General features: G+C 39.1%; 1 protein-coding gene and 1 pseudogene across 2 annotated transcripts in view; one reads left to right on the plus strand and one right to left on the minus strand.

Moving 5' to 3' along the window:
- The window catches only part of Gstcd (glutathione S-transferase C-terminal domain containing), an 83,034-nt gene that overhangs the window by 32,357 nt on the left and 24,603 nt on the right, over positions 1-26,074 (minus strand). The window lies entirely within an intron of this gene.
- LOC127206111 (TIP41-like protein) lies at positions 9,073-10,429 on the plus strand (annotated as a pseudogene).

A 26,074-nucleotide genomic window follows, 5' to 3' on the forward strand; every position in this document is an offset into this window, starting at 1 on the left:
CTGCTATAACCATGGTCCAAAGAGGCAGAGGTTCATCCCAAGCTGCTAGCAGAACTTGACACCATCAGTCATGTGTAATGGTTTTAGAGAAAAGAAAGATGCAAGATTTAGCGTGCCATGGACTTTTCCTTCATGGTTTCAGAGAGGTACCGGGGCCAGGCAATGTGTGGCAAGGCTGGGGTCTCCTGCAAAGAGTCACTACGAAGCCTGGAGTTGTAAAGATGAAGCATGGGCTGTGGTAGAAAGCTCAAGATGTTGGAGACACTAGAACCCTGAGACATCTACCAACAAGAGCTATAAAAAAAAGGTGTAATTAGCCTAAGAGAGAGACAGCAAAGCTGGAGGGTAGACATATCTAAGTCCTTGAAACTCAAGCCCCAGATACTGGACAGGAACCACAAATGAGATGTTTGGTCTGCTGAGTTTCAGTCTTGCTTTGATTCACTTTCCTCATAGCCCTTCTCCTTCCTTTTGGCATGGACACACACACACACACACACACACACACACACACACACACACACACACACACTGCACGTGTGTCCATGATATTAAAAGTTTTAAGTATGTAGCTTAGTTTTTATTATTTTATAAGGATAACATAGAAGTTTTAAGTATGTAGTTTATTCAGTTTTTATTATTTTATAAGGATGACTTAAAGGTCTTAAATATGTAGTTTACTTAGTTTTTATTATTTTATAAGAATGAGTATTAAAGAGGAGTGTGTTCATGGGGTGGTGGTAGGTCCATGGATAAGTGAAGTAATTAAGCTGCAAGGTCCACTGGTGTTTTTGTTACTTGATGTTCATGGTTGAGATACTGAAAGTGCGAGAGATGACATAGTGTACTGTGAAAGACTCGTGCTTACAGGAATATGACCAGGGGGCCCATTGTGTATAGAGACTGAGGCAGGTATGTTGGTTTCTGATAGAAAAAGACAGAAACTCTAATTGTTTCTATTTCTGTGAAGTAAGGGAGGAGAGGAAGTATTCAAAGTTTGAAGAGTGATAATATAAAAGTTATACTACTGAACTGACACGGACAATCTATGTGTTCTAAGAATTCATTTCCTTAAACAAAGGTCCACTTTATATAGGTACATTGTCCACTGTTTCTTCAGTACCCACAATTCCCTATATAAAATCACATAAAAGTATGCACTGTATAGAAGAGAATTCAAAAGTCTATTTGCTGTCCTCACAGTAGCACAGTTCTTTCCATAAATGGGTAAACTGGATGCTGGGAATGAAGTTATCTGAGTCAGTCTTATTTTAAAAGAATCTCAGTGAGATTGAAAATGATGGTATCTTATCCAATACTATATTAAATATGTACTGGTTTATCTAGTAGATTTTCTGGTATATTTATTAACTCAAACACTTCAGTTAGACTAAAGCCTAATAGAAGGCCCGTAAGGGCACACTGCTGAGAGTACCAGACATTGAGAAAAGAACTGAGTGAGAAAAGGACAGCAGGAACACATGCAGAAACTGGGACACTGATGAAGCAAATGGGAATCAGTGCTGACTGACACTCAAAACTTCTAGCAAACGCAATGGAAAAAATCTAAGGAAATATTGTATACACAGATGAACAATAAGAGCTCACACACTAAGGCAAGGAACAGGAAGCACCGGGAAGGGGTCAGAATTAACCAGCAATTTGTGAATTCTCAAATAACCAGAGGAGTGTAAAAGTAAAACCCACTGCTGCATTTCAGTGCAGTGCCAGTCCTTAATCCCCTCCTGACCCACTTTTAGTCATCACTAAAAAGGGGGCATTGTGTGATGGGAGCATTAGCTTTTAAGGAGATTAGTTCCAGGAAAAGTTAAAAAAAAATGCATATAGTAACCCTGATACAAGGCATTAGATTGTACTCTGTTCCCAAACCACCTGTTTCAAAAGATATCCACATCTCACAATCCAATATTGCTTCTTCTCAGAATTATAAATAGAATGAGAATTATTGTGTGAAAAAAAACACTTCTTAGTAAAAAATACTTGAAAACTTTTATAAATATCTATGTGCCTTAAAGATTTAACCAACGGGAAGCTAAGCCCTTGCATTCACTTGTAATATGCAAGAAATGAAAATTAATATAGTTCCCTTATAATATTGGATATAAATCAGCATTAAATCATTATTTGTGAATTATAATGCAATGGGAATGCAAACACAATAGGAAACACATAAAACTTCCTAAACGTTCACATAGTTTTTCTTAGAGATTTGACTTATGTTAACCCTTAAGAAAAATCTTCTATAAACTTCACAGAGGTACAAATTAGTCTTTTCTCAGCCTTGCAAGTTTTAATACTCCTTTTTTAATAACAAAAATTGGGTTAAATTCTCTGTAGCTATACTAAAATGAAATTCAAAGTTTATCTATCTACCCATGTAAGTAAGAATAAATATAATTATTCAGTCATAAGGGATAAATCACGTTTTGCAACAGAATAATTCTATTGCCCAAAGAATCTCATTTATGATGACTAGGAAACAAAAATGCCCCCCACCTTACTAAAACTTTCTCAGGACTTAAAATTAATGTTTTCTCTAAAATGTAATGCAGTATTGTTATTGTAATTATGTCTTTCACTGGTCTTAAGAATCCTGAATTTCAGATAACGTGTTACAAAGAGCATATCATAATTTAGGGAATTAGACTTCTATTTCATTATACTGTACACACTACAAAAACTTTAATATAAAAGTTTATTTAGCTAACTGACTATTGTTTCAAATACATGTCCTAATATAGCTATTCTGCTATTTTTATATCTTATTTGGTAATAACAATGATTGGTCATCTGTCTATGATCTTTGAAAAGCTTCTCTAAATATTTCTGGATTATTTACACCAAATAGGTATTAAAACATACCAAATAGGACCCAAAGTGCTGCTAAACATTTTTATATAGAAACATACATCTTCAGTATATGTAGGTAGTACACAGTGATGATGATGAAATGAAAATAGAGGTATCTAGTAATCAGCTTAAGATATAGAATATTACTAATCCTTTTGTAGTCCTGAGTGTGTCCCTAAGCAAAAGTTTCTCTTTCACTTTCCTGTCTTTGAAGAACCATCATCCTGAGTTTGTGTTTACAATACACTGACTTCTTGTTAATTTTTCCTGTATAGTTACACATTTCTAATAATATTATTTAGCTTTGGTTATTTATAAGTCTTAATGCAATTATAAGGACACTTTTTGCAGCTTGAATTTCTCACTCAATATTAAGTTCTATCTATGTTGATTGAGTAAGTGAAAATTTTATTTCACTACTCTGTTTTATTGTAGGACTATAATTTACCCACCCTTTGTGACAGTAATTTGGAATGTTTCTTTTTCTGCTATTGCAAAAAACTCAACAAGTATTTTTTACAAATTGAAAAGTTTAAATTCAGTCATATGTTTCTTAGACATTGTGGAGGTCACCTGACTATGATCTGCCTTTCTTTGCGTGTTTGTGCTTTTCTGTGTAGCTTACCTGTGTGTCGATGTGTGGAGGCCAATGGCTAACATTGGGATGTCACCCTCAATTGCTTCTCTACTTGATTATTTTGAGAAATGATCTCTGACCTAACCTGTAGCTTAAGGAGACTTGCTTGTCAGCAAGTCCCAGGAACTTGCTTGTGTCTGTGACCCTCTCATCACTGGAGTCCTAAGTGTGTGACACTGTGACTGGCATTTATGTGGTACTAAGGATTCAAACTCAGGTTTTAATGCTTTTATGGTAAGTACTTTGCCCCCTGAGGCCTCTCTCTAGCCCATAAGTTAGGCTTTCTTTAATAACTCTGGCCATAGCTATACATATTGTTCATATACAATACAATGTATTATAATAAAGTGGCTACCTGGGTATATTTAGACTGCTTTATATAGTTTTCTGTGTCCACTCTCATACTAAGTTTAAAAACAAGTGCTTTCCATATTTATTCTAAAAATCTCTCCTTTAATTTTCTTTTTGTAGGCCTGGAGGACAGCCAATGAAATTTAAGAGTAATACCAAGAAATGAAAAACAGACTGTAACTGAAAGATGGAAAGGGACCGTTTCTTGTAGAGATGTAGACTACTGTATAAGATAATACACTATTATTGAACAACAGCTTGGCATCTCATGTCTGGTTCAAGCATTCATTAGCTACTTGACCTTCTCATGTTACTAATTTTCAGAGTATTTGCTTTCCCTCTGTAATGTAAATAAAAAGCCCTTTCATAGGAGAATTGTTAGAAATAAACAAAATCATAGCACAGATCTTACTGTAGCTTTAAACATTATAGAAAACACTTACTTATAAGCATTATAAAACAGGGATGCTATAACATACAACCTAGGTAATGAATTAAGAAATCTAAACGTAGCAGGTGGAGAGCAAACAAACACCAGTGAAGAACAGTGAAATATGAGGAATGTGGTAGAAAGACAATGCAAATGTGGCCAATGAGCAATAGTATACATGTAGAATGGAGGGAAAACTGCATTCAAAGATAGCAGTAGTTTCACGCAAGGAACACTCTTAGATAGAAAAACTGGTGTCTTAAATATTGGAGGAGGTCCACAAATTTCAGGAATTCCTTGTTTTTAATAGCTGAGTAGTATTCCATAGTGTAAATGTACCACAGTTTCTTAGTCCATTCTTCTACTGAGGGACACTTAGGCTGTTTCCATGTTCTGGCTATTATGTATAAATCAGCTATGAACATGGCTGAGCATATGTCCCTGTTGTGTGGTAGGGCATTTTCTGGGTATATTCCAAGGAGTAGGATAGCTGGGTCTTGAGGAAGCCCTATTCCCATTTTTCTGAGAAAGCGCCAGATAGCTTTCCAAAGTGGTTGTAGTAGTTTGCATTCCCACCAGCAATGAAGGAGTGTTCCTCTCTCTCCACATCCTCGCCAACATGTGGTGTCATTTATTTGTGGACAAATGGATTGATCTAGAAATTATCATAATAAGTGAGTTCACCCAGAAGCAAAAAGAGACAAACAGTATATACTCACTTATATCAAAACACCAGTCCAAGGGATACGTACCATGAAAAACTTTACTTACCAAGAAAGTGGGTCAGAGGAGAGGACATCCTATTGAGACTTTAGGCAAGAGTAGCATGGAAGAATAAGGAAATAGTAGGACCCACAGGGTCCTGGAAACCTACAAGAAGAACTTTATGGCAGGCAGATCTGGGTCCTGGGGTCCTCCTCAAACTAAGGCACCAGCCAAGGAGAATATAGGCATTAAACTTCGAACCCCTACCAAAACCTAGCCGACGAACATGATATTCTCCACCGTTGAGTGGAGAGTGAGATCTGACTCTCACACAAACTCTGGTGCCCCTTTTCTGACCACGTCCCCTGGATAGGGAGGCCTGGCGGCACTCAGAGGAAGGATAGCAAGTTACCAAGAAGAGACTTGATATTCTAAGAGCATATATAGGGGGAGGAGGTCTCCCTCAATCACAGACATAGGGGAGGGGAGAAGGGGGGAAGTGGAAGGGAGGGAAGAATGGAAGGAAACAGGGGAAGGGCTAACAATCGAGATGTAATATGAATAAAATAATAAAATGGAAAAAAAATATTGGAAGAGGTGGAACATTTACCTTCTATGGCACAGTGATTGAAAAGATAGTAACACCCTTCTGTGTCACACCACTCCACAAACTAAGCTTAAGCAGAAGTTTTATTAGATGGACACTCATAAGCACTAAGGCACCTAGGCATGATAATAAGTTTTCTACAACAGATAGACAGGTCGGCTTATCAACTTTCCTGAACACCACATGACCACCACACAATACTGACTATTTCTTTCCTTCTTTGCCTATGTACAGAAAAAAAACCACCTTATCCAACAAATTATAAAATTCCGTATTTTACCTTATGAAAATTAAATTGACATTTTCCCTTTTCTTCATGCCCTCATGTGGCAAAAACTTAGAACTGAAGTTTACTTTCAAAATCAAGATGAGAATTGATCTACCTCAAGATCCAGCTTTACCATCTTGGGCATATACCCAAGGACACCTCATCCTACCACAGGGACACTTACTCAACCATATTCATTGCTTCTCTATTCATACTAGAAAGAAATGGGAAACAACCAAAATGCCCTCAACAGATTAATGGATAAAGAAAACATGGCACATTTACACAATGGAGTATTACTCGCCCATTTAAAAGAATGAAACCATACAATTTGCAGGTAAATGAACAGAAGTAGGAAAATCATCCTAAATAAGCTAACCCAGACCCAGAAAGATAAATATGGTATGTATTAGCTTATATGTGGATATTGGCTGCTAAGTCAATGATGTTAGGTACAGGTTAAGGGACTAGGGACAGATAGCTCTCTCTAGGAAAGGGAAATAGAATAGATATGGCTGGGTGGCAGGGAGGGCATGGGGGAGAGAGGACTGGAATAGAAGGGTCAAGTGAGGAGAGGAGGGAAGAGGAAGACCAGGGAGGGAATACAGGGAAACACAGATAAAATGTAGGGCCATTTGAGGTATAGTATGAAATGCAGTAAAACTTTGTAAAATATATACGTATTTGAAAGCTATCTAAATGAAATCACCAAACAATGAAAAGATGGAGCCCCAACTGGCCATTTATTAACATCAAATGAAACCTCTAGTACTGAGATTGAGTTATAACTCTAATTAGGTTGTTAGTAAAGGGATCCCATGGGAATCCTCCAAAAATCCAGGCTGTTGCCGAGAGTACAGATTGCCTTCCAAAAAGTGATTGCATGTCCCCACACTTATACAGCTCACTGAACATGGGGACTTTGACCAGGTATTTTCAGAGACCCTTCACCCCTCTGTGCTAGTTTCTTTGTACATGAGGATCCTCTATATGCTACCAAGGGAAAAATGTAACACCAACTCAGCCACAAATCCTTTGATCTACAAGGCTGTTCTGTCTGCAAGATATCCTAGTGCAATGGTGGCACAAAGCCTGTGGGAGTAACCAAGCAGTATCTAATTTGACTTAAGGCCCACTCTATGAGATAGAACCCATACCTGACACAGATTGGTGACTAAGAACCTGAAACCATATAGGCCAGGGACCTAGGTAAAACCAAATACTACTGGTCTTAAAAAAAAAAAAAAGCAGCAATAAAATGACTCTTAATGACATTCTGCTATACTAATCAGGGCCTGCAGCAGGGAGAACAAATACAGAGACCCAAAGCCAAACATTATGCAGAGAGGATAGACCTTGAAACACAGCCATAAATGAGATGTCTCTATCAAATCCCTCCCCTCCGGACTCAAGGAACTCTAAAGTGGATGAGGCAGACAGAGTTCTTTCCATATACAGCATGGCTTCCAGTTTAATGTTTTTATGGGATTCCTTAGTATGTAAATGAATAGGTTTCTGCATCTACATCTATTTCTTGTCCCTTGACTTGGGCTCTTTTCCTTCTGTTTTGTTTTGTCCTATCCTGATGTATTAGTTTTTATCTTATCTTATTATATTGCATTACATTTTATTATTAGCTGGGCGTGTGGTGCACTTGGGATGCAGGGGCAGGTGGATCGCTGTAAGTTTGAGGCCAGCCTAGTCTGTAAAGCAAGTCTAAGACAACCAAGGCTACACAGAGATACCCTGTCTTGAAAAATAAAAACAAAAATAATTTATCATCATCCCTTAGAAGTCTGCTTGTTTTCTAATAAGAGACAGAAAGGGTGTGGATCTAGATGGGAGGAGATTTGGGGAGGAATTGGGAGAAATAAAGGTAAAGGAAAATGTCATCAGGACACATTGTGCGAGAAAAATGTTACTTCCAATAAAAGGGAATAAAGAAAATGTAAAAACTAAGAACTTAAGAACTAATGAATTCAAGTAAAATTATACAATGATACTTAAGTTTCTGTATAGACAAAAAAATGGGAGTTTGCAAGTGAAACTCGTTTCAGTGGTTAGTTCCTCTTGCTTGCAGTTTCTTGCTCCCTTTGCTTAGCAAGGGACTGATGCCTCTGGGTCACAATGATGTGGGATAGTTAGGATCTTAAAGTGCAGAGAGCAGTAAGAAGTACACCCTAGAAAGAGTAACCCCGACCCCATGAAACCACACAAGGGCCTGCTGTCTTCTGGCAGTACAGAGGTTATTGCAGAGAGAGCAGGGGTGAGAGGAGAGGGTGGAATCCAAGAATAGCTAGTAGGGTTATAAACAGGCAGTAGCAATGGCCAGACCAAATAGTGAGAGAAAAAGAATAATAACAATAAAAAAAACCCATTTAGGACATATAATAGAGTCCTAAGAACTGATGCTGACCTATATTTCCTTTTAAAAAACTTATTAAAAGTTTTTTCCATGCAATATATCTGATCATACTATTCTTTCCACTTCCTCAACTCCTCTCAGATTCTCCCCACCTCCCTACCCACCCAACTTCATGTTCTTCCCCCAAGAAAAGAAAAAGGAAACCAGTAAAGTCAACAAAAATAACAAGAAAACCCAAACAAAAAACATAAAAATCCAAGCAAACAGAAAACAAAACAATAGCAACATAAAAAGAAAATTGATAAGAGAAAAAATACCAAAACAAAACAAAAGTATACAAAATACCATAGTGTTCCCCTGTTTTAACTTGGGAAATGAAAACCATGCCCAAACTGGATAACCAGTGAAGAAAATGGGAGCGTGTCTAAGAAGGGCAGAGGCATGGACATGGGTGCATGAGAGCAAAGAGTGCACTCCGCTTTGAGTGTGTTGACCTTGTACAACAATGAGACCTCTAACTAGAAAGAGAAAAACACTCTAAATTACAGGTTCAGAACTCAAGGAGGAAATGAATTCTGGAGATGTCAACTACACATGCAGCTCCTTAAGCCACGGAAATACAGAGCATGAGATTTTGAAAAGAAAAAACTATAACAGATCTTAGGAAATATTAACTTTACTTTTTCTGTATTTTTTGAGATTATCATATAATCACATCATTTCCTCCCTTTTCCTTCCTTCACACCCTTCCACATACAGCATGCTTTTTTTTTTTTCTTATTCATGGTTTTTATATTAGCTTTTAAAGAGCAAGGAAATACTTGGGCATCACGACACCATGGTGGAGGCAAGTCAGAACCACGAGAACATGGCAACAGATGTAAAGATGGAGTGTAGTCAAACGGGCTGCAGAACAGTGGTGCATGCTGCAGAGAGGTAGAGGAAGGAAAGGACTGAAAAGGGTCCCAAGGTCTTGACTGGGATGTGGGGCAGAGGAGCTTGTGGAGGGGAGAGGGAGACCCAGGGAAGCCTTAGTTTTAGCAGGTGGGGTAGAAGTTAACACAAAGACAGGCTCTACTTTGAACATACAAAGTTTTGAGGCTGAGCAGAAAGGGCAGATGTTGGAAGGACGAGGTTTAGGCTAGTTCTAAGACTGGTCATGGGGGTGGGACTGTGAGCTTACTTTATGAACTGATTTGAGGCAGGAGAATTTGTTTTTAGATAAGAAAGGAATGAAGCCGAGGCACTTTCTACTTAGCACATTATTCTCCACACTTAGAGAAAACTTTATTTAGAATTCCCCTGAAACTCTCTGAACTTCACTTCAGTTAGTTACTTATTCATTCCCCAAGGGGAAAACAGGAAAAGGCTGAAAAGTAAAAGTCAAGAAAATGCTGACACCGTGGGAAGGAACACAAGAGCAGCAAGCGACTCATAGGCAGTACGTGTGGTGCTAGAGCGTGGCACGCTGAGGTCTGTGAACCTCACGGATGATCCAGGCTCCTCCCACTCCACTCACCAGCAGCACACACACCCTTCTCTCAAGTCCCTCCTCGATCCAAATCAACCTTCCTAAAGCTGAGGAAGTAGAGCTTGCGTCCTAAAAAATGACATCAGAGCAGTGTGGAGAAACTTCTTGGCTCTGGCCACGATGATCACAGCTCCAGTGCAGCCATCAGCACTTCTCCTTTGGACTCTGGAAGCTGATAGCAGCTAAGACTCACACTGTCAAGTGTGAAGTGGGAGAAGTCAGGCGATGAACTGCACATGCCATCTTTCACCAAGATGACGTATGGAGACAACATTTTGATGATCTAGCATGGCTCTAGCTTTGAGCCATAGAACTGAGTTCAGTGATGCTGATACACTAAGATGGGTAAGCAACTACCAAGGAATGCTTCAGGCAGCTTGTGCTGAAGAGTGGCAAGGAAGAAAAACGGAGGGTGAACACTGCAAGGACACTTGTATCACATGACTGGATCTGTAAACAGATTACAAAGGGATGGCAACAGATCATATAGATACAGAGAAACTGAAAGCCAGAGAAAAGTTCTCCTGTTTGAAGATGAGCTGCATAATCATGGAGTTTCCAGTTGAGTATGAAAATTAGAATAATGTATTCTAGCTCTTTTCTGCTGTTGGAGTTTTTCCTGAGAACTATGGTGTGCATATCAGAAGTGCTTACCACAAGGTGACAGGAACTACATGTTATGAAGACAGAGCAAATTTTGTAATTTAATACATCTTCCACCTTTCCTCTTCACGAAGCCAAGAAGGCAGTTTGCTTGTGAGAAGCCAGTACTCGTGTAAAGAAATGATGCCAGTCTCACAGACCCACAAGAAAGAACATGGGTGGAATAGGAGTGTGAACTAACACACTCTCCACACAGAGCCCAACTGAACACTGTGGCTGCCTGTGGGGTGCTTTTATTATGAGAATCAATTTCCTTGCCTAGGCACAGATTTTCTGTGTATAAATTCAAATACCCAGAACCCTTATCAAAGCTGGGCACAGTGGCTTATGCCTGTAACCTTAGTGCTAGTGGGAAGAGACAAGAAGATCCTAGGTTTTTATTGTTGTTGTTGTTGTTTTGTTTTGTTTTCGCCAGAATCAATGAAAGAAATTATCTCAAAATGTAAAATAGAAACATGACTGAAGAGGAAAACCCAATGTCAACCTCTGGCCTTTACACATACCTGAATTGGTGAGTATTCCTGCGCGCGCGCAAACACACACACACACACACACACACACACACACACACACACACACACACACACACCTGAGAATTAAAAACAGTTCATAAGTAACTTTTAGATGAATAATCAATACCTAGCTACATACTGTTAAATAAATAGGAAGAAGAGCAATAGGTCTGAGATACAGACAAAGTATGTCTCAGAAAGCCTGGAGCCGTTACTAGAAATATACTCATTGAAAAGCAGTCAAGATAGAAAAGTAAATACTTTAAACATTCAAACAAATGAATAACGACAATATACATGAAAGAAAACAGCATGAGACCAGAAATAAGACACAGAAAAGGCGAACACAGTAGAAAAAAAATCAGAAAAACCCAACTCTAATTTTGGAAATGTAAAGACCCCATAAATTTGAATGTAAGTATACTTCAATGGTAAATGTATGTTTTTAGACATTGATGTTTTATAGAGTTGTTAAATATCTGGGAAACTCTCTCTTTCTCCCCATTTCCCCCCACCTCTGTGTGTGTGTGTGTATGCATGCACACATAAAGACGTGTGTATGTTTACAGACTTTATGATTTATAACAATTTTAACTTCAGAGAATGGAGCAAAATATGTAAAGCTTTGTCAATTAATTAATTTAATGCTCATCCCAGTCTTTCCCGTGAATAGCACTCTAAACCACAGAGGTGCATTAACCACCCAGTCCAGTTCATAGGAAGGTTCACGCTTTGTGGTGCACATTCTGTGGACTGGACACCCAGTTACAGTATCATACTGAATGCTTTTCCATCTTAAATCTCCCCAGCTCTATTTGTCTCATCTTTCCCCACTAACCAGGAAGCAACTGGTCTTCTCACTGTTTCTACCATAATGTCATACAGCAAGGACTCATTTACAATGTGGTGTTTCAAAGATGTGGTTAAGAAAAAAATTACTGTACAGATCGACAGGCATTGAAATACTTCATGAGATACCACTTTTGTTCTTATTTCTCAAAATCTCTACCATATCAACAAACACTTTTTTTCTGACACAGAGGGAAAAGCAGGTCATCTCATTTTGTACCAAGTTAACTCACAAACATACTTGGACAGGAATACAACATATACTCTCAAATTCTTTTGTAGCGGGCCTAATCCATTACTAAAAATATCCCAGCTATGTATTTCCAGGAGTCAAGTTTAAAACCTTATAATTAATGGGCGCCCTGCTTAATCCCGCTTCAAAGGAGCCCAGCATAGCTCCGTCAGGGTGGGCTCATGCTGTCCTCACATGATTTATGCAGATGAAAAACATCCAGAAACCTAGCAATGCCCCCTATCAGCTGTGGACAGAGAGGCTGGACTTTGGCTGACATAAGACAGGCCTTGCAGCAGCCTCTGTGGTGCCTAGAGTGTTGAAGCATAAGCTGGCCCTGTGAAGGGAAGCCCATTAATTGTATATGGGATAACAACGGTAAGCTGGTAGAAAATGTAAATATGAAACAAAAAGTTAAATATAGAATCAAAGTAAAGCTTATTTGTAATACAGTTGATTTGAGTTCATATAAAAATGTTAGAATGAATTTTGTTTTAGTCTTAAAGAAAATCCCAAATACTTACAATACCTCATCTGTAAATATTTTAGCATGTGTTCCTAATGTATGAGGCCTTTTTTCTAACATCATAATGCATGGTATCCATCCAACAAAGGTAACAATGATTCTTTTATTAGTCTGACCAAAACCACTGTGACCAGAGATAGGGTTTTATAAACAAACTGAAAGAATATAAGAAACCCTCACATGACTTTTTGTTAAAGATGCAGACATCTGCAAGTACATGCTGTTAAAAATTGTTTAGGTTAGGGATGTTCAACGCCACTTACCGGGAACTGGTTGATTAGAGGAGGGCTAGGAATTAGGTGATAGTTACAAAGGCTAGACTATGGCAAAATGTAGTATACCAAGTTATACTCTCATGCTTTTAAAAAATTCACCATAAGCCTATTTTCACAAATCCTAATTTTGTTAATGCACAAATTAACAGGGCTGACTTGTGTCTACTACTGTAACACACTGCAAAGTGTTATGGTATGGACACCACGAACTTTTCATGTTCATTAAAAGCAAGCTCACTGAGTTCCTGTATGATTGTCTCACCTTCGCCAGCTTCCACTATAGCTAGCACTATTTAAGGAGGTAGCTTTACCTTTCAGCACCAAGTTTTCACAGGTCTGAAAACTACTACTTTTTTTTTTTTTTTTTAAGATTTATTTAGTATTTATATAGTGTTCTGCCCGCACGTGCACCTTCCCGCCACAAGAAGGCACTGGATCTCATTACAGATGGTTGTGAGCCACCATGTGGTTGCTGGGAATTGAACTCGGGGCCTCTGGAAGAGCAGATGGTGCTCTTAACCTCTGAGCGATCTCTCCAGCCCCCAAACTACTACTTCTTGTACATTATTCTACAGAAGAACCATAAGGGATTATATAGGTCATGACACCCAGACTCATTTTCAGAGCAGAGAAACATGTTTAATGTAACACTTACAGCTTAACAATATGGTTTTGAACTAAAATCAAGTCATGGAAGGGTAGTGTGTTATAGCTTAGGTCTTGATACATGGAACAGTTTGACTCTGCCCTACTACTTCTGCACAGCGTTTAGTTATCTTTTAATTACTACCTGTAAATGATTTCACGGACTGTAATATGACAGCATGGTCCTGACATCTAGATTGTCCCCTGTACCTGTGGTTTGTTTATTTTCCTAGCCCGTTCCCTGGACATGTAGGCTTTCAATTTCCTTTATAGAAAAGTGAGGTGAATTTAAATAACTTAAATTGTCACATCCCCATGACATTGAGGGATAGTTTATATTTGTGCAGGAAGTAGCTTTGATCAGCATCTGCACCATACCATACACAATACAAAAGCAACAGTTTACAGTTGAATAGTAGAACATACTACATTTGTGTCTGAGTAACTGTTCTGTTGCTGTAAAGACCCATTATAACCAACTTATAAAATACAGCATTTAATTGAGGACTTGCTTACAGTTTCCGAGGTTTGTTTATGACATCATGGTAGATAGGGTGGTGGTAGGTGGCCATGGTGCCAGAGCAGTAGCTGTGAGTTTACATCTGATACACAAGCAAGAGGCAGAAAAGAGTGAGGGAAGGGAAGCAAGAAAGACAGAGATACTGAGCCTAGCACAGTCTTTTGAAGGAAGAAAAAGGGAAAGGGAGCAAGAGAAAGAGAGAGACTGAGACTGGCACAGAGTTTTGAAACCCCAAAGCCCACCCTGCAGTGACCCACCTCCTCTGACAGGCCATGCCTCCCAATCCTTCCTAGATGGGAATCAAACTTCAAATAGATCAGCCTACGGGGCCAGTCTCTCTGCTGCTTCATGCCTGTAGTTGAGTATCTAAGCCATCTTGTCTGCCAGCTGCCTACTATGCCATTATCAGTTCTAACCCCTTGGAACTGTAAGCCAAAACCAAATCAAAACCACCCCCAAACCAAAACCAAAACCATTTGTTGCCTTGGTCATGGTGTTTTATCACTGCAACAGAAAAGCAAACTAAAACACTATGCCGATCTGCCTTCTCTGCATCTTTCTCCAACAGTAATATTATAAGTAATTTCTGAGGTTGTAAGGCTATTCAAGAAGAAGGTCATCATCTCATCAGCTCACTTATTTGAGGAAACCAGAAAAGTAGATTGGAAATTGAGAGACTTCTACTTTGCTACAAACAGACTATGACTTTGGGCATCAAGATGGCTCCCCCAGATCTTTTCTATTGCATGTATACCTTGTAAAATCTCCTCCCCTGGACTTGGCATCAAATGTAGTGACTAACTTACACTGAAAAGGACACAGTAAAGATGATGATGCTATGCTACCTCTCAGTTTTACCTTAAAAAGAGACAACCTTCCCTCTGGCTTGCAGAAGCTAGCTGCCGTGCTGCGAACTGTCCTATGAGAGGCCTATAGCACTGAGGTTCTCAGCAAACATCCGCAGAGGATCTGAGACTCATTCCAACAGCTCTTGAGGAACAGGGTCCTCACAACAGACACAGGACCTGGGAGCAGTCTAGGTCTGTGAGGAGACCACAGCACTATGGACACACTGACTCTACCACTGGCAGAGCCTCCCTCCCTCTGGCAAGCCAGGGTTCTGAACCTCAGAAAGTAAAGTCAGTTTATATGCAGCAACAGAAGTTTAGCAAAGCCTGCACTTCCACCCTTGTTCAACAAAGACTGGATTACATGAGCTTTTGAGTCTCTTTTTGTTGACAGGAAAGATATAACATGGATTCCAATTTCATGCTCTTATAAGAAAATTCAGTTATAATGTATATATATTTTGAAGTAAGGTTTCTGGTTTTGGACATTTGCCTCTGGATATATAACAGCCCCAAGTCTACTTTACTAGCAACACTGCAATAAGAAGAAAATCTGAGAAAATCCCTTTGTAATAAATGAGTATGTGTTGTTAACAGGAATGCCCAGAAAGCCTAACAAGTGTTCTAAAATCTCATTTATTTGCTTTAAGAACTTGGCCTATTTGAGCTAAGTAGTATTAAATGTTTGGTTCCCTTTTTATTAAATATAATCAGAACTGCTATAAAAGGATACTTCCAGCAATGATATCTTTAAAAAATTGATGGATAAATAAAGATACTTCAAGATGAGTATAAATCAAAGCAGTTCACGACTACAAAGCCAGCCCTGCAGAAAACACCTAGAGCAGTCCTGTCCACAGAGGATGGGAAGATAGTCACAACCGTGAAAACACAGGAAAGGGTAAAATTCATGAGTCAAAACTGAATAAGGACATGTCCAAGACAGCAAAAGGTAGGACTGGCTGGAAGTCCTGGGCTCCTGTGTCTCTGGCTTCCCAGCTCTGTGATTACAGGTGCAGGGCCTGTGCCAGCTCTTTTCATGCTACTGGTGATCTGAACTTAGGTCTACATGCTTGTGTAGTAAGTATTTTACCGACTGAGCCATCTTTCCAGTTCCAATTCTGTTTTTAACATGACTGTTTTGTAATATAATTTCAAATTGGGCATTATGATGCCCCCAGCACTGCTATTTCTGCTTAGGATCAAGTGGGTCTTTTGTGCTTTCACTTGAGAATTTTCCCTAGGTCTGTGAAGAATGTAATTTGAATTTTTAAATAATTTGTATTAGTAATTTTATTAATAATATTCAATGAAAATGGAGGACACATTCCAAGAAAAAACTCAAAATTAATAAACACTAGGGTGGTGCTGGTATAGAACTAGAAATGTAGGTCAATGTTTTAGTAGAATAGAGTAGACAACCCAAAAGAAAATGCTCAGCGTTTACCTAATTTTTATAAAGCTTTCAAAATTATACATTGTAAAAAAGACACTGTCTCTAACAAATGGTATTACAAAAACTGGGGTTTCACGTGAAGAATGAAATGGAGGATCCCCTCAAAACTGCAAACAGGAAGAACATATGATCTTGCTATGCCACTCTTGGGAATATACCCCAAAGACTCTAAAGACAACATACGAGAGAGAAGCTTGCAATCTGTGTTCATAACTTCTCTATTGACAACCTTGAGGAAACACAATCAGCCTAGATGCCCATCAACAAATGGAAAAAGAAAATGTGGTGCATATACATAATTAAGTTTATACCACATCCTGGTAACTGTGGTTGTTTTTGTGGCTATCTTTTAAAATGTTGAGAAAGTTGGAAAGAATCTATATCATAAATATACTGCTTTGTGCTCTATTGACAGCATATTATATTTACCCTTAAGAATATGTATTTTATAGTTATGTGTGTATGGGCAAGTGCATGGCACAGCTTGCATGTAGAGGTGAGGGGACGTCCTGGAAGACGCTGTTTTCCTCCTATACTATGTGGATAACAGGGGTTGAACTTAGGTCCCGCGGCTTGGTGCCAAAAGTCTACCTGCTGATCCTTCTTGCCAATCTTTACTAATTAATTAACGCTAAACAAACCATCCCTTTCTGGAGTAAATCTCATTTTGTTATGGTGGACAATTCTTTTATAAATCTGTTTGTTGGGCTTGGTTAGGTAATTATTTTGTTTAAAAAAAAACTATACCTACACTTCAAGGGATATTGGTCTGCTTGCTTTTTAGTATGATGATTTGAGTAGGTTTATTTAAAAAAGCATTATGGGTACCATATATTTAATTATGGTACCAATCTTCAAATGACTGAATATATTAATTGTAATGGAAATTTTATATCTTTAATTATTGGAGTAAGAAATGAAAAAATAGGGAAGGAGAGCAACCTGGGAGGACTGGGATATCTCTGCTGCTGGAGTAGAAGTGTCTGACCTGGATACACACACACACACACACACACACACACAAGCACACACAGAAGCGAGCGCACGCATGCGCGCGCACACACACACACAGACTGTGTCCACTGAGATGGCTTAAAAGCAGAAGCACCCCAAGGGCTGTGATTGCACATTGTATACAGATTGAGATAAAGGATGTATCCAGTTAGACAATTTTTATGACACAAGAAATTAAGCAAGCCCTCAAAATATGATACAGCCTTTCAAAACTATGCAAAACTCAGTTTGAAAGGGCACTTATTGGCCAATCCTGAACAATTTCAGCGTTAAAATTGGTGACAGACAAATCATTGGAAATAAGTATTAATTAATCTAATACTATAGAGAACAAATACATCAATTAGTGGAAACGGTAAATCTTTTCCTTAGCTCACCAAGGCCTGAATATAGAAAGGATTATAGATGCTAAAGCAAAAAAACCAAAAAAAACCAAAAAACCCCACCATTTTAAAAGAAATCCAAATTGATGGAAACAACAGATAAACCCAAAGTGATGGCCACACCCCTTAAATAATCCCTGTATTCTTCCAAAAATGTCAAGACTATAAATGACAGAGAGAGAGAGCTAATTTTCATATTAAAGAAATGAAAGAAAAAAAAGTAAAAAATAAATAAAAAAAATTTAAAGAACTTCAGAAAATACCCCCCAAAAGAAAAAAAAAAAAAAAAAAAAAAAAAAAAAAGAAAAGAAATAAAAGAAACATGAAAACTAAACATGATCTATGATCTGGAACAGGATGTATATCAAATAAAAACAAATGAGACATGATTGGGCTAACTAATGCCATGTGAATACAGGCTATGGAGAGAACAGTACTGTTCCAGTACGAAAAGGCCTGCTTCTGAGCACTATACTGTGGTTGCAAAAAGACTGTAAGGGGAAGGTGCTTACAACTCACTTCAGCCACTTCAAGGAAAAGACACACACACACACACACACACACACACACACACACACACACACACACACACACGTACATATGGACACCGAAGCAGGGCTGCAGAGCATAAGAAATCAAAGCAAAGTAAAAAGTGTAAGTAACTGTGTATCTGAATATTTTTGTACATTTTCAAAAATTTGAGTAGAGATCACATTAAGATAATAAATTTTTTTAAGGAATGCATGTCACCACTAGCTGTAAAATAAACTGAATTTTCCCTGAAAAACATAGTAGGAAATGTAGTTTTTAAAAGCACATTAAAATACAAATCCTGTTTTTGTAAAATAGAAAGGTTCCAATTTATTTTAATTGTTCATAGTTAAGTTGTTAGACACTAGACATGCTTTATTTATGATAAATTTCAGCAAAATAATGTTATTATATGTGGATGTAAATATAGATTTGGTGTTTCACCAAAAACAAACAAACAAACAAAAAACCCAAACAACAACAACAACAACAAAAATTGAAAGGGTCTAGATGGGGGTGGGGGCCCATCACCACCACCAGGAGCAGAGCAAAACAAAACAAGAAAACATTGTTTTTAAAAATGCTAACATTTAATACCCATTTTGGACAGTTGTTTATTCTAAAGGATAAGCAGTAAACTTAAATTTCCTGAAGATATGATCTAGTACTATCCACATTGAATGTGTCATCCAATCTTATGCAAATAAATTAATCCAAATATTTGCCTCCAGAAGCGTTAAGAAAAGTCAGAATTCAAGCAAACCGCCCATCTCAACAGAAAGAAAGAACGGTGAACAGCACTCCATATAAATGCACGAACTTGGGCTCCTGCACAATTGCTATTTAGGGGTCACAGCTTTGGCATTACAGGCAAAATATTACTTGCGAGTAGCCCGAATTGGGATAGTTAGATTTTATAGACAACATACACATAAAACATAGTAGTCCTTTCACAGAAATGAAAAAAACCTGAAACTGTCTGAATTTTTTTAAATACACGATTGGTGTGACTAAAGCGTCTGGAAACAAGGACAGCTCCCGAGTACGTGAGGCCATGGGGATTCTGAGTCACAGCGAGATGATGCCACATGCACACCTTAGAGGCACCAGGACGGCTGTGGAAAGGCTTCCTTTATTTACAGCTGTTTGGCCCATGTCTGTATTATCCCAGAGTTTAAGAAGCCAACAGACAGGGTTAGAAATGACAACCTAGGGGCTGGAGAGATGGCTCAGAGGTTAAGAGCATTGATTGCTCTTCCAGAGGTCATGAGTTCAATTCCCAGCAACCACATGGTGGCTCACAACCATCTATAATGTGATTGGATGCACTCCTCTGGCCTGCAGGTGTACACGCAGGCAGAGCCCTGTATACAAAATAATAAATAAATAAATCTTAAAAAAAATGACAACCTACATTTAGAAGAATTCTCACATTTCCTTCTTCTGCTTTGCAGCACAATACTCCCTAAGAATGCTAGTAGATCATGAATGCACTTTTTGACTGAAAAAAATTACAAAATAAAATACGAGCCAATGCTAGCAATTATATCCTAATCTTTGTGTCTCAAGGAAAACACAAAAGTACTGAATGAAAATCACAGTACATATTATCTTAACTTGAAACAAGTATGTGATTTTTTATGATTCACTTTTCAAGAAATATAAGGATTAAATACTTTAGGCAACCTGTCTACACAGGCATAGGACATGGTTTTAAGTTCAGGCATACTTGAAAACTAAGGTTCACCCAAACTGTACTTTCAGACTCTGCAAATTAATCATTTGCAACTGAGAGCATGTTCACACTGAAGGAATCACCTCAGAACTAAAGCTTAAAAGAAAAGGTTATGAGAGTGCATTTCCTCCTTTGATTTCTACAATCCTTGGTGAAAAGTGTGTTCCCTCAAAATGACCCACTCAAAGATTTCTCACATTCCTTCTCTGCCCAGTCATTTTTATGTGGCTCAGATATCTTGCTATCAACTGAGGTACAAGATACAATAAAATTTCCTAGACACTTTATTCTAGTAGTTTTCTAGCCAGACACAGTGACATATGTTATCTTGGCAAGAAGAATTCTTCCAGAACACCATAAACACAAGCCCTAAGGGAAGGTCCTGTGCAGTGAGCAGGGCAGGCGACTCTTGCCCAACCTGGAGAACTGAGAGCAATCTCCCGGCAGACCTCCCCAGTCTCATACTTGATCATCTACAGCAGTTTTTTGTCGTTGTTGTTTTGTTTTCGCTAATAAGCCATGGGTGACCAATGGAGGGAGGATATCTTGTTTGAAGCATCCTTTGAAACACGTATAAATCACGGGAAACACCTTTTGTGTGCTCTGGCTAAGCAAAGTGGACCATTATTATTAACAGATATTATATATCTGTTGGCAAGGAGCACTATGGAGTATACAATTAGATTCAACATCTGCATGGCAGGCTTTGTTTCTCTCCACAGGAGAAAATAAAGAAAAATGAAAGATAAGGTCTGTAGACTAAGTATTAGGTATTTATCTTTGTAAAGAATGCTGTTAATTTAAAAATAGTTCTGACCTAACAAATATCTTCCCTGAAATGCCTTAAATATTAACCAATATTACATGGACATAAATAGGACATATCTAAATCATTTGACTGTCACTAGACAGAAAATATTTGTCAAAAATAGATTGCTCTAATGCATTAACTTCAAGCTCTTTGTTTGCATTTGCCAAGAAATGGTTACCGAGGGCTAGCGAGATGACACAGCAGTTAAGAGGAGCACTCACTGTTCCTCCAGATGACCTGTATTCAATTCCTAGCACCCACAGAGGCTCACAACTATATGTAACCCCAGTACCAGAGAATACTCTGGCCTCCATAGATACCAGGCATGCACACAGCGCACAAACACCTATGAAGGCAAAAACACACACATAAAATAAACACATAAAATTTAAAATAGTTCTTGCACAATGCTCTTTTATATCAAACCCATGTCCCTATTAAATGAGATAGTAGGCTATAATATGTCTTACCAAACAGCCTGTATATTTACCTTTTTGTAACAATAAGTGTACTTTGCAAACTAATAATCTGAGGAAGAACCACTGTGTGAGTGGTTTGCTATTATCCAAATTTAAAGCAAACAGACTGACTAATCTTTCAATCTAACACATTTTACCTATTTTTACAGGATTGAAATATACATCATCTCCTAAAATTATCACACACAAAAACAAAAGTATACAGGAGAATCTATACTTAGACAAAAGTATGAATCAACTTAAAACCATGAATATACTTTAAAAGCGTATGTGGGCCTGGTAGTACAAGAAAAAAAAGTTTATCAGTAGAAACCGGTTGCTGTTAAATGGCAACAGGCTCGGAAATGTCAATTTCATGCTATAATAAACAGAGTCCACCAAACATGACCAAATCATTATTTGGAAAGAATATCAACACCTGCTTCTGTTTTCTTTGAAGTAATAGGGCAGACATGTCAGCAGATCACGTACAAAGCTATGTCCACTTGGACCTACCCACCCAGGACTCATTTTTCCTGCTTCAGTGTGTATCACCTTTAAATTAGATGCTGACTGACTCAGAACCAGGAGTATCTCTCAATAAACTGCAGTGTCCTGAAAAAGCATCAAGGAACATCTTAGTCAGTTTCAGAATACATTCAACTAAGATTTCAGGCTAATCTATTGCTACAATCTGTCACTCATATGCCCCGACCCCAGTCAGGTACCCACGGTAGAGCTGACAGCTCCAACGACAATCCTTTATTACGTGATAGAAATTATGCAGAAGACTGACTGTTTTCCATATAACAGATTCCTTTGGGAAAACACTTGAAATCTGACCTCAGGGAACGAAAATGCAGACACTTCCAGTCAGACAACAAGGGGGGAAAAAAAGTATTACTGTCTTACTCAAGACTTCTGGGGAATTAATTGTCTTCCTTGGGGGTTGAGGTGGGGAGCCTCACCCTTGCCCAGACCCTAGGTCTTGAGCTGGCAATGTCCAAGTAAAGAGCATCCCTAGGAATAGAATGCTCAATTCACACATTCTTCATAAGGTAACAAAGGCACGAAAGCAAGCTACCAAGCAACAGCCCAGTCACAAGTGAGCCTCTCACTGCTTCTGACCAAATTTCTTCCCAGGGTATATTCCTACATTGTATTACTCCAGGAAGCAAATGACAGAGCAAGCCTGCCAACTTCATGGAAAAGCCACACTTTTATACTACAAACACAATGGTGTTCAATGGACTCAGTAAGGAAAAGAAATCTTCAGATGAAATATCAGTCAAATAATAGTTTATAGAGTGGAGAAGCCAGAAGACACTGCTCTATGCTCAGTAAACAAAGCAAGTTTAGTAAAGTGACTCAGAGCCCTCTCCTAGAGAATGATAACCAGTGATAAACCAGGGCTTACTATGTTCTATGGCCAAAGCCATGACCCTCTAGACCTGCTTGGAAACTTCCCAATACACAGACCAAGTCCCCTTCTTTCTGGCCTTTCCTGGCGCCTGCTGCCTCTACCTTTTTGACACTGTAATCTCTAAAGAAACAAGGGGATTATAATCTTGTTGTTCATTAATTAATTAATTTACTATATATTACACCCCCATTGGAGCTTCCCCTCCTTTGTCTCCTCTGAGTCCCTCCCTCTCATCTCATTCCCCCCTTTCTCCTTTCTCCTCAGAGAAGGGGAAACTTCTCATGGATATCAGCCCTCCTTGACATATGAAGATGCAGTAGGGCTAAGTGCATCTTCTATTAAGGCAAGACAAGGCAGCCGAGCTAGAGCAAAGGGATCCAGAGGCAGGCAACAGAGTCAGAGACAGCTCCTGCTCCTGTTAGGGTCTCCACAAGAAGAATGAGCTGCACCACTGTTACATATGTGTATGGGGCCTAGGTCTATCCCATGCCTGCTCTCTAGTTGGTGGTTCAGTCTCTACAGGCCCCTATGGGCCCAGGTTAGTTGATTCTTAAATGGGACAGAGCTGGCAAAAGCTGTTTAAGATCAGTCTCAAAAGAGTATCTCTCTCTCTCTCTCTCTCTCTCTCTCTCTCTCTCTCTCTCTCTCTCTCTCTCTCTCTCACACACACACACACACACACACACACACACACACACACACACACACACACACACCTTTTAGTGCTTATTTAAAAAGATGAGCATCAAAGAACCCCCTTATGAAGTTGGCTTCAAGTGTGACAAACCAGCCACTGGGAAAAATGTCTTTGTTTCTGCCACAGACAGAATTCTGCCTGAAAATGGACAAGCTTGGATGTGGGCAGAGTTGAAAGCCAAACTCTGCCAAGACAGGCTAAGCAAGTCCTCAATAGTTCCTGCCTCACAAATATGTCTGTCAGATATATTGGGCTAGAAGTCTGAAAATGATGCTCCAACATTACAGAGTGTTGGGTGATTGTTCAGGCAGCAAACTGTCTTTGTCATTTTTTTTTTTTTCTTTCATTTTGGAAGCTGCTAACCTGCACTTGTGGTTCACTCAGGTAATTAAGTTGTATTCCTTCTCAAATCTCTGATGGGGTTGAAGACCAGATAGTTTTGTCTTACAATTAAGCTTAGTTGGCTAGGGGTTAAGATGATTTTATATCTAGATAGATGGTTTAAGTTATAGAGTTGAGATATGATAGATTAGATAGATATGATTTTCCTTCAGAATTTTAGACTCAGCAAGATAGGAAAGATGTTTACTTCAAGTTTGCCAAACACAAATAGTCAAGTCACTATGAATGTAACGTTACTATAATTCCTGATTGTTTTGTGGTTCTTCCTGTTGTATGTAGTTTGTTTTATTTATGCCCACTCAAGCAATAGCAGACATGCTCTGCTATCTCACTATTCTGGTAAACAACAAAGAATTGTTTAAAGATTGGTTTTGAGTGCTTCATGTATTGTATTTGTGGCTCTTGCTTTAAAAAAACATAGGTTGCACTATTTTTGTTGAGTCCCCACAGACAGTGAGTTGCTACTACTCTGAGCACGTTTTTAACATCACATTTCACAGATAACCTTCATATCTTTACTGTTTTCTTCCTAGGAGTGCTGAGAGTGGTCAGATGCAATATTGCTTCACAACTCCAGTTAACTCTTACATCACCCATCCATCCACCCACATGCAGCCACTGTTTCTGTTAGTCACTATCAATAGGCATTAGATTAACAAACATGGAATTTCCTTCTGAGCCCCTGCATAGCTCACTCTGTTTTGGGGAGAAAGCAACTTGAAGGGAATAATCTTTTTTATTTAAAGTAAACACAATTACTAGAGATAAACCATGCAGGAGTAAGAGCAACTGGGCCAAGTACCCTCCAATCTGCCCATGAGCATCGCTTTTTCAATGAGGTCCACCTGAATCACCAATACCACCTTTCAGGCTGTCTTTTGGGTTGTGAGCCTTGGCTTGAACGGCTGAGCCATCTCTCCAGCCCTCGGACTGTCTTTTTAAACAGGCATGCTATTTTCCTTCAACAATTAAAAGAATTTTCTTTAGCTCCTACAGTAAGATGAAAACACACTGGCATTTCAATGGCTCCACTAAATAGGAACATATAAACTACTTAGTAGATCTCTATGAGTTCAAGGCCAGCCTAGTCTACACAGTGAGTTCCAGGAACATCCAGAGATACATAGAAAGACCCTGCCTCAAAACAAAACACAATAAAAACTAAAACAAAACCAAGGAAACTTGGCGGGGATATAATATAAAGTTGGCCTCCGGCTGTTGCCCGGGCCGACATATCACAGCAGCCCTTCCACCCCAGCAGACATCAGCCAAGACCTCACTAAGACAACGTCTGGCTCTCAAGCTAACAGACTTCCAGTGTCAGGTCAGTTTTTCTTATCCAGGAAAGTGAGTTTATACTATATTGATGGCCACACTCCCTGTTCTCTACTGTCCTCTGGCCCTGCCTGCGAACCAGAGAGCTTAGCTATAGGCTTGTGTTCGGAGCCAGACCGGAGTCATTCAAGGCTAAAAGAGTCTACTGGTCTATGGAAAGATTCTGATGCCCCGTTCAAAAGCTAACTTCCTCCTTTCAGCCTCTGCAGATGTTGTTTAGCTGGTTAGCTCGGGACTTCCCGAGAGATAGTTAGCTAAGATAAGATAGAAATTGCTCCGAGATAAACCACAGGATGTTCCCCTGATGGTATCATCTGGAGACATTCTCGCCCCCCCCCCCCCCCCCACTGCTTAGTTCCTGCCTCCACCCCATATAAGCTTTTGCTTTTGATTCAATAAACGGACCTTGCTAGGAACGCTACTTGGGCTCGCCTCTTTCTTTCCTGTCCCATCCCTCAGGTATGGCTCCCCTTGCGACCCCGTAATTACTGGTCCTGATGGAAGGAACAGGCTTGTACTGTGAAACTGCTGTGGGGACCCATGACAAATTCTGCCATGTCAAAAATCCTGTACTTGCGCTGTATGCTGTGACCTTCAAGTTGCTGACCTTTACCTGACCAGGAGGTCTTGTGTTCTAGGCCATCCTTGGATTATTTACCTTTGAAATAAGTAGAGAAGTCTCAACTTGGAACCACCCAGAGGATCTAGAAGTTCTTACAAGGAACTACTCAGAGAACTAGGAAGTTCTACAGGGAGCGATTTAGGCTATTGCATTCTTTCCCCGGGGGGCTAGGGTGAGTGAGATAAGAAAAGATCCTATTGACCTTGCCCTATATATGTTCCTGCTAGTCAGCAATAAAGTGAATCTTGATCAGAAATGTCCTGACTTGATTCGTTATTTCTCGCGTCTCTGTATCCTACTTTCAATCCCCACTCCCTCTTTCAGGTGAACCCTGATTCAATTTTTCCCCACGGGCTGGGACCCGACAAACTG

Source organism: Acomys russatus, chromosome 23 (assembly GCF_903995435.1).
Source record: "Acomys russatus chromosome 23, mAcoRus1.1, whole genome shotgun sequence".
NCBI classification, from domain to species: domain Eukaryota; kingdom Metazoa; phylum Chordata; class Mammalia; order Rodentia; family Muridae; genus Acomys; species Acomys russatus.